Raw genomic sequence first — 10,000 nt, 5'->3', positions numbered from 1 at the left:
TTAATTCATAATGATGTCATAACTAAGTAAAAAAAATAGTAATACATACAGTATATTATTTTTATCAAAATGTTAAAGTAACAGAAAAGTCAAAAGGATCCAGGTGTGTATTTGAAGTACATAATTAAACAAAAGTTTTGGTGCAATTTTTATTTTTTCATGATCAATGGGGACATTGGCCAAACCAAATACAGGTAGTCGCCGACTTACGACCGCGATTGGGACCGACAGATCGGTCGTAACTCGACTTGGTCGTAAATCGACTCTTAAGTAAAAATTCAATCCAGCAGCGCTGGTTCTTGGCTGGGGGTCGTCCGGATCGTCAGCTGGGGCAGCGTGTGGGTTGGTGGGAGCGGGAGACCATCTTTTCATAGTCATTGTGAGCTTTGTCTGAATTGTTTGTTTCTTTTTCTCCTCATAAATTTCACGATATGGACGGAAAGCGTCGTTTGCCATCCGTTCAATCCTTGCAAATGTTTCTATGTTCTATGTCCATTTCTTCAAAGTGTGCACGGAGTTTATTTAACAGGGAAAAGCCTTCTGACAAGCCTTTGGTGGTGAACATTTTTTCTGTTTCCTGCCTCTGGGACGCCTCCCTAGGGAGGTGTTTCTGGCACGTCCAGCTGGGAGGAGACCTCGGGGCAGACCCGGGACCAGGTGGAGGGATTATATCTCAACACTGGCCTGGGAACGCCTTGGGATCCCCCAGTCAGAGCTGGTGGATGTGGGCGGGGAAAGGGAAGTTTGGGGCTCCCTGTTGAAGCTGCTGCCCCCGCGACCCGATTCCGGATAAGCGGTGGAAGATGGATGGATGGATGGATGGATGGATAATAATGACTGCATTATAACTGCAAACTATATGAGCCCCTGTATGATACCAATCAAGAAGACCCCCCCCCCAAATCTGAGGTAATTACCATCACTTACCAGACAAGAAAATCTTTGGGATTTGGTCTTTTAAAGTTCAAATTAGAGGAGAAGCAAACCTCAGCACTCTTAACAGGAATGTGTTAGCCAGTGGTTTGTTAGCTGTGTGTGTTAGCCAGCGTAAGGTGAAGGTAGAGGTAGCAAAGGCCAAACAAGAAGCTTATGATGACTTGTATGCTAGGTTGGACAGTAAGGAGGGAGAGACTGATCTATACCGGTTGGCAAGACAGAGAGACAGAGATGGGAAGGACGTGCAGCAGGTTAGGGTGATTAAGGATAGGGATGGAAGTCTATTGACAGGTGCCAGTAGTGTGATGGGAAGATGGAAAGAGTACTTTGAAGAGTTGATGAACGTGGAAAATGAGAGAGAACAAAGACTAGAAGAGGTGACTGTTGTGGACCAGGATGTAGCAAAGATTAGTCAGGATGAAGTGAGGAGGGCACTGAAGAGGATGAAGAGTGGAAAGGCAGTCGGTCCTGATGATATACCTGTAGAGGTATGGAAGTGTCTAGGAGAGGTGGCAGTAGAGTTTCTGACTGGGTTGTTCAACAGGATCTTAGATAGTGAGAAGATGCCTGAGGAATGGAGGAGAAGTGTGCTGGTGCCCATTTTTAAGAACAAGGGAGATGTGCAGAGTTGTGGCAACTATAGAGGAATAAAGCTGATGAGCCATACAATGAAGTTATGGGAGAGAGTAGTGGAAGCTAGACTAAGGGCAGAAGTGAACATCTGTGAGCAGCAGTATGGTTTCATGCCAAAAAAGAGTACTACAGATGCAGTATTTGCTTTGAGGATGTTGATAGAGAAGTACAGAGAAGGCCAGAGGGAGCTGCATTGTGTTTTTGTAGATCTGGAGAAAGCTGATGTGGTGAGGTGTGTGTAGGTGTGACAGAGGAGTTCAAGGTGGAGGTGGGACTGCATCAGGGACCAGCTCTGAGCCCCTTCTTGTTGCTATGGTGATGGACAGGCTGACAGACGAGGTTAGACAGGAATCTCCATGGACTATGATGTTTGCAGATGACATTGTGATCTGCAGTGAGAGCAGGGAACAGGTGGAGGAGAAGCTAGAGAGGTGGAGGTTTGTCCTGGAAAGGAGAGGAATGAAGGTTAGCCGCAGTAAGACAGAGTACATGTGTGTGAATGAGAGGGACCCAAGTGGAAGAGTGAGGTTACAGGGAGAAGAGATCAAGAAGGTGGAGGATTTGAAGTACTTAGGCTCAACAGTCCAGAGCAATGGAGAGTGTGGAAAAGAGGTGAAGAAGCGTGTCCAGGCAGGATGGAACGGGTGGAGGAAAGTGTCAGGTGTGATGTGTGATAGAAGAGTTTCAGCTAAAATGAAAGGAAAGGTGTACAAAACTGTGGTGAGACCAGAGATGTTGTTTGGTCTAGAGACAGTGTCACTGAGGAAAAGACAGGAGACAGAGCTGGAGGTAGCAGAGATGAAGATGCTGAGGTTCTCTCTGGGAGTGACCAGGATGGATAGGATCAGGAATGAGTCCATCAGAGGGACAGCACATGTTAGAGGTTCTGGAGATAAAGTCAGAGAGGCCAGACTGAGATGGTTTGGACATGTCCAGAGGAGAGATAGTGAATATATTGGTAGAAGGATGCTGAGTTCTGAACTGCCAGGCAGGAGGCCTAGAGGAAGACCAAAGAGGAGGTTTATGGATGTAATGAGGGAAGACATGAAGGTAGTTGGTGTGAGAGAAGAGGATTCAAAGGACAGGGCTAGATGGAGGACACTGATTGGCTGTGGCGACCCCTGAAGGGAAAAGCTGAAAGGAAAAGAAGAAGCGTTAGCCAGTGGTTTGTTAGCTGCATGCGAGGGTTTCCTGAGAGAATGGAGCATTGGCCAGGAAAGAACCAATCAGACTCTGGTGCAGACCAACCAATCCCTTTCCTTTCCTGCTACAAACCCCCCCTGAGTTGAGCTAAAGCTCCAGAGCTGCCTGGTGAACCTCCAGGAGGTTAGAGTCTCCAGCCTGGAGACCAACCAGTCAGGAAGGCTTGTTGGGATCAAATGGAAAGGCTGCGGAGAACAGATGGTGGTGCAGCGCCACCTTCAGGTCCACCAGAGACCAGCTTCTGGAGGGACTCGAACCGGAGTCCGATGCTTCTGGAGCTTTCCAGAAAGAAGCTGAGCAGCGACCCCGTTGACATCACTCAGTCGTCCGAGGCTTTGCTGGTGAAGAAATGCGAATGGTGGAAACATGTGATTCACGTTAAAATGGCTGCAATAATGAAGTTATTTCTGTCTCACATGGAAATTGTGACTAAAGCTGATTCTAAAATGAAGTCAAACATCTGTTAGCGATGAAAGGCCTCGTTGTTCCTCTCCTTCGAGGAATTCAAATAAATCATTTGCTTTTCTTGTCAAACATCTGACCCCGTCATGGTCTGTAAATAGCTCTCAAACACACACTTGTTTGTCGTAGAGGAAGAGAGATGGACTCGGTTTTGACGCGTCACTTCCTGTTGGCGGAGAGCTGGCGGGTCTGAACGGGTCGGGTTCCTTCAGGACCAAGAATTTAGATCTGCCTGTTAATTTTTTATCTGTGACTTAAGAGTTAATCAGCAGGACGTCTCGTGTTCAGCCTGCAGCCTCCAGGATGTCTCCAGAGTCCTGACCTCTGACCTCTGACCTCCTCCTCTGTTGTACTAACTGGGCTTTACTGGCTTCAGATGGAGAGGCGGTCACTTGTTAGCGCGTTAGCTTCCTTTAGCTGTTCCAGCCACTCGTCTTCCTCCAGCCCCCCTGGCCTAACGGTAACGGTCACCGCTGGGGTGTAACGGGACCGTCTTCGGGCATGGCCTTGGACCCGTCCGTGCTGTTCGAAGCTAATCCCAGCTAGCGGTGCTTGGCGTGTACGACGTTAGCATGTTGCGGTGGCGTGGTGGACGATGTCGTTCTGATCCGAGCTGCATCAGAACCCAGTTCCCCCCAGGACGTCTTTCAGGGTTTGACAACAGAACACGTGACAGGATGGGATTCAATCAGATGTCAGATGGGACCAGTCCCCTCTGGCTCCGCCCCTTGATCCGCCCACGTTTCTTTCCTCTTCCAGAGACACAGGTGGAGCTTCTGAGGGGAGATTTGATGTCAGCCTACCCCTAACCTTTAACCCCTACCCCTGAACTTTAACTTCAAACACTAACCTTTAACCCCTAACCTTTAACCCCAAACCCTAAGCTTTAACTCCTAACCTTTAACCCCAAACCATAACCTTTGACCCCTAACCCTAACCTTTAACCCCTAACCCTAACCTTTAACCCCAAACCATAACCTTTAACCAGAAGGTGGCTGGGGGGGTGGGGTCCTTCACGCTGGATGGGTGTTGTGCTTTGAAATGGTGCCGGCGCAGGTACGTGTGTGTGTGTGTGTGTGTGTGTGTGTGTGTGTGTGTGTGTGTGTGTGTGTGTGTGTGTGTGTGTGTGTGTGTGTGTGATTACGTCCCTTGTCTCTGTGCAGAACTGATCAGGTATTACGGGGCGGAGCCTGATGAGATTTAAATTCATTCAGCCTCCAGTCAGACGAGCTGCACTCCTCCTCCACTCCTCCTCCACTCCTCCTCCACTCCTCCTCCACTCCTCCTCCACTCCTCCTCCACTCCTCCTCCACTCCTCCTCCACTCCTCCTCCATCCCTCCTTCATCCCTCCTCCATCCCTCCTCCATCCCTCCTTCATCCCTCCTCCATCCCTCCTCCACTCCTCCTCCATCCCTCCTCCACTCCTCCTCCATCCCTCCTTCATCCCTTCTCCATCCCTCCTCCACTCCTCCTCCATCCCTCCTCCACTCCTCCTCCATCCCTCCTCCACTCCTCCTCCATCCCTCCTCCATCCCTCCTCCATCCCTCCTTCATCCCTCCTCCATCCCTCCTCCATCCCTCCTCCACTCCTCCTCCATCCCTCCTCCATCCCTCCTCCATCCCTCCTTCATCCCTCCTCCATCCCTCCTCCATCCCTCCTCCACTCCTCCTCCATCCCTCCTCCATCCCTCCTCCATCCCTCCTCCACTCCTCCTCCATCCCTCCTCCACTCCTCCTCCATCCCTCCTCCATCCCTCCTCCATCCCTCCTTCATCCCTCCTCCATCCCTCCTCCATCCCTCCTCCATCCCTCCTCCACTCCTCCTCCATCCCTCCTCCATCCCTCCTCCATCCCTCCTCCACTCCTCCTCCATCCCTCCTCCACTCCTCCTCCATCCCGCCTCCATCCCTCCTCCATCCCTCCTTCATCCCTCCTCCATCCCTCCTCCACTCCTCCTCCATCCCTCCTCCATCCCTCCTCCATCCCTCCTTCGTCTCTCTTTCATCCGTCCTTCATCCGTCCTCCTCCACATCCATCCATCATCCATCAATCTACCCATCCATCATCCATCCATCCATCCATCCATCCATCAATCATGTCTGTGTGTGTGTGTGTGTCTGTGTGTGTGTCTGTGTAAGCATTTCAGGGGGTCTAGATTTTCTTCTGACCCCTCGGGGGTCACGGGGTCATGTGGGCGTGTCAGGAAACATCACGACATGGGGTTGTGATAACACGTTCAGGAGGTCGGGGCTTGCTGTAGAGGCGTGGGATTGGTTGGATCAGCTGGACTGAATCGTTTGATTTGAGGAAAAGTTCCTGATCAAAGGGAACAAAGTTCAGGCTCCTGAGGATTCTCTGTCTCTGATTGGACGTCAGAACATCTCTGGACGCAGAATATCTCTAATTGGACGTCAGAACGTCTCTGATTGGACGTCAGAACGTCTCTGATTGGATGTCAGTACGTCTCTAATTGGACGTCAGAAGGTCTCTGATTGGACGTCAGAACGTCTCTGATTGGACGTCAGAACGTCTCTGGACGTCAGAAGGTCTCTGATTGGACGTCAGAAGGTCTCTGATTGGACGTCAGAAGGTCTCTGATTGGATGTCAGTACGTCTCTAATTGGACGTCAGAAGGTCTCTGATTGGACGTCAGAACGTCTCTGATTGGACGTCAGAAAGTCTCTGATTGGACGTCAGAACGTCTCTGATTGGACGTCAGAAGGTCTCTGATTGGACGTCAGAAGGTCTCTGATTGTGGAACCTCTGACTGTATTCTGTCATCATTGAATAGAAAATCAGCTGTTCTGCTTTATTTTGGGCCCCCGGCCCCCCTGAGGGCCCCCACAGCCCTGTTTGCTGCAGCCCCAGACCCACAGCCCCCCTGGTGACCGGGGCTCCGTGACGGACAAATCCGTCCTGGCAGCCGTGACGGCCGTCTGAGGCAGCGGCGCAGACCATGTGACACAGACCTCCAGAGAGAGCAGCACTAACGGATTCTCCTCGGCACGGGGGCCCAGCCCCCCCGCCGAGAAAGAAGGCATTAGGCCCCCAGCAGCACTTCAATGTCACGGGGATCCTCACCAGACGCTTACTTACATTTCCCTTTACATCCAAGGGAACCGACGGCCTCGTGGCCCACAGGAGGGAACCGACGGCCCCGTGGCCCACTGGAGGGAACCGATGGCCCCGTGGCCCACTGGAGGGAACCGACGGCCCCGTGGCCCACTGGAGGGAACCGACGGCCCCGTGGCCCACAGGAGGGAACCGACGGCCCCGTGGCCCACAGGAGGGAACCGACGGCCCCGTGGCCCACAGGAGGGAACCGACGGCCCCGTGGCCCACTGGAGGGAACCGACGGCCCCGTGGCCCACAGGAGGGAACCGACGGCCCCGTGGCCCACTGGAGGGAACCGACGGCCCCGTGGCCCACTGGAGGGAACCAACGGCCCCGTGGCCCACAGGAGGGAACCTACAGCCCCGTGGCCCACTGGAGGGAACCGACGGCCCCGTGGCCCACTGGAGGGAACCGACGGCCCCGTGGCCCACAGGAGGGAACCGACGGCCCCGTGGCCCACAGGAGGGAACCGACGGCCCCGTGGCCCACTGGAGGGAACCGACGGCCCCCTGGCCCACTGGAGGGAACCGACGGCCCCGTGGCCCACAGGAGGGAACCGACGGCCCCGTGGCCCACTGGAGGGAACCGACGGCCCCGTGGCCCACTGGAGGGAACCGACGGCCCCGTGGCCCACTGGAGGGAACCGACGGCCCCGTGGCCCACAGGAGGGAACCGACGGCCCCGTGGCCCACTGGAGGGAACCGACCGCCCCGTGGCCCACTGGAGGGAACCGACGGCCCCGTGGCCCACAGGAGGGAACCTACAGCCCCGTGGCCCACTGGAGGGAACCGACGGCCCCGTGGCCCACTGGAGGGAACCAACGGCCCCGTGGCCCACTGGAGGGAACCTACAGCCCCGTGGCCCACTGGAGGGAACCGACGGCCCCGTGGCCCACGTGTGACTCTTTCACAACGAGAGACCCAAGAAGAAGGGACGGACTGCCCCCCCCCCCCTCGAGCCTTTGGGGTGTCTTCTCTTCCAGTAGGGGGCGCCGTTTGGGCCGTGTCCACCTGTGGGTGGTTCCTCCACTGGTGGACGCGGTGCAGGAGCTCCTCTGGCTCAATGTCTGCTCACCCTGGTCGTCTGTAGATCGTTCACACCTGTCCAAAAGGTTGGCTGCTGACTGGTCAGGTGCACCTGGAGCAGTGAAGGTGGTCCTGCTCTAGCCATTCGCCACGTCGCCATGGGTGAAGTAAATTCCAGATTGGCTACGAGATTTCTGGACTGTAGCCACAGTTGCGTTCTTAGTTTTACAGAAAAAAGGCTAAAACTTTTTCTCTCGCTAGCCCCTCTATCTCCACATGCTGACGGAAATAGCTGAAGTGACCCGAACGCTCCCGATCATTAAATATGCACTGGGGTCATGACCTCGTCTCGTCCAATGAACAACAAAAATAGTTTTTTTCCAAGCTGAACCCGTGAATTGGTGTAAAACAAGGAGAGGACCATCGATCAAAAGAATCCAGTGTTTCTAGTAGAGTTTGTGTTAAAGTCCTCATTAATAAACAAATGGTGAATGCTGGGGGGGGGGTGGAGACAGACCGATCAGAAGGTCAATGAAAGATATTATCAATACTTGTTAGTAGTCTTAGACTTTTGTTCCCTCTGACCAGCAGGAATAACCAGCGATGATGTAAATGTGTTTTCACCTCACTTCATGTTTTATATGTCTTTTTAAATGGAAATGAAAAATCATGTTATTGAATTAAATAAAATAAACTAAAATAAACTAAACTATGTCATACCAATGGTGTTGGTGGTGGTCAGAGTTAAATGTCTTCTAGTCTCAGTAAACTACCAGTAAACACTGAGTAATATTTAGTCTGACTGTATCTTCAGAGTGAATGAAGTTTTCAATGGTTGAATCTCACATTCATTCCTGCATCAAGTAGGACAGAAATAAAGAGAGTTCAGCTCCAGCTGCTGGCTTTAGGGGGTTTTTGGAGGGAAACTGAACACAAGATGTTGTCCTCAGAATGCAGGAAAACAACCACATTTTCTAAAACATTTCCTTTCCCGGGGGGGCGCCCTGGACCCCCCCTATGACGAGCATGGTTTTACACCCCCCAACAATTGAAAACTTTCACGATGTGAAGATACAGTCACACTAAACATTCCTCAGTGGTTCCTGGTAGTCTTACTTCCCGCTACAACGAGCTGCTGGCTGGGACCCAGAGCGCCTCTTTGTGTCCCACTCCATCCTTCACACGGAGACACGGTGGGGGGGTCACACCTGCTCCTGGTGTCAGACCAGTGAGGGAACACCTGGGGGCCAGACTGATGGTCTCAGGAACAGAATCTTTGTTTCTGGTTGATGCTGATGGGCTGAGTGCCTCCGATGCTGCTGGTGGTTGGACCAATGAGGTCGTCGTGTTGGACCAATGAGGTCGTCGTGTTGGACCAATGAGGTCGTGTTGGACCAATGAGGTCGTGTTGGACCAATGAGGTCGTGTTGGACCAATGAGGTCGTCGTGTTGGACCAATGAGGTCGTCGTGTTGGACCAATGAGGTCGTCGTGTTGGACCAATGAGGTCGTGTTGGACCAATGAGGTCGTGTTGGACCAATGAGGTCGTCGTGTTGGACCAATGAGGTCGTGTTGGACCTTCCTCTCCTTCTTTGTCTCCTCATTCTTTCTCCTCCTGCTCCCCCTCCTCCGTTTCCTCCTCCACTCGCCACCTGTTCCTCCCTTCCTGCTCCCACTTACCCCCTCCTCTCCCCACCTACCCCTCCTCCTCCTCCTCCCTCCTCCTCTCCTCACCTCCCTCCCCCCCCCCTCCTCCTCCTCTCCCCACCTCGCTCCTCCTCCCTCCTCCTCTCCTCACCTCCCTCCTCCTCTCCCCCCCCTCCTCCTCTCCTCACCTCCCTCCTCCTCCCCCCCTCCTCCTCCTCTCCCCACCTCCCTCCTCCTCCCTCCTCGTCTCCCCACCTCCCTCCTCCTCTCTCCTCCTTTCCCCATTCTCCTCCCCTCCACTGGTGTTGTCTCCCCCTGCCCCCCCCTCATTATCACCTGAGCACCAGGCTGGTTAATATTCGGCGTTGAGGCGCTGGCGGCAGAAGGGCACCTCTCCTGCGCTGCTGTTGCCATAGTAACGCCATGGAAATGAAGCGCCGCTTTCTCTCTGTCTCTTGACTAATTTTGTGCCCCCTCCCTCTTCCTTCCCGGCCCCTCCCCACCCCCCATTTTTAATGAGTCACTGCATCCATTACATTTTAGGCATGTGAGGATGGTGAGGCGTGGGGGTGAGGCATGGGGGTGAGGCATGGGGGTGAGGCGTGGGGGTGAGGCGTGGGGGTGAGGCATGGGGGTGAGGCGTGGGGGTGAGGCGTGGGGGTGAGGCGTGGGGGTGAGGCATGGGGGTGAGGCGTGGGGGTGAGGCGTGGGGGTGAGGCGTGGGGGTGAGGCATGGGGGTGAGGCGTGGGGGTGAGGCGTGGGGGTGAGGCATGGGGGTGGGGCGTGGGGGTGAGGCATGGGGGTGGGGCGTGGGGGTGAGGCATGGGGGTGGGGCGTCGAGGTGGGGCGTCGGGGTGGGGCGTCATTGAAGGGGTGGAACAAAGTTTTCATTTCAGAGTCAGGATTTGAAAAAAACATTTGTGTGTCTGTGTGTGTGTGTGTGTGTGTGTGTGTGTGTGTGTGTGTGTGTGTGTCTGT

The 10,000-nt window shown here is 53.9% G+C and overlaps 1 protein-coding gene across 4 annotated transcripts in view; it reads left to right on the top strand.

The window, feature by feature from the left end:
* LOC137607269 (zinc fingers and homeoboxes protein 2) overlaps nucleotides 1–10,000 on the top strand; it is a 63,238-nt gene that overhangs the window by 25,215 nt on the left and 28,023 nt on the right. The window lies entirely within an intron of this gene.

This window comes from Antennarius striatus, chromosome 14 (genome assembly GCF_040054535.1).
Source record: "Antennarius striatus isolate MH-2024 chromosome 14, ASM4005453v1, whole genome shotgun sequence".
Classification (NCBI taxonomy): domain Eukaryota; kingdom Metazoa; phylum Chordata; class Actinopteri; order Lophiiformes; family Antennariidae; genus Antennarius; species Antennarius striatus.
This window is presented reverse-complemented; position numbering and strand designations above follow the sequence as displayed.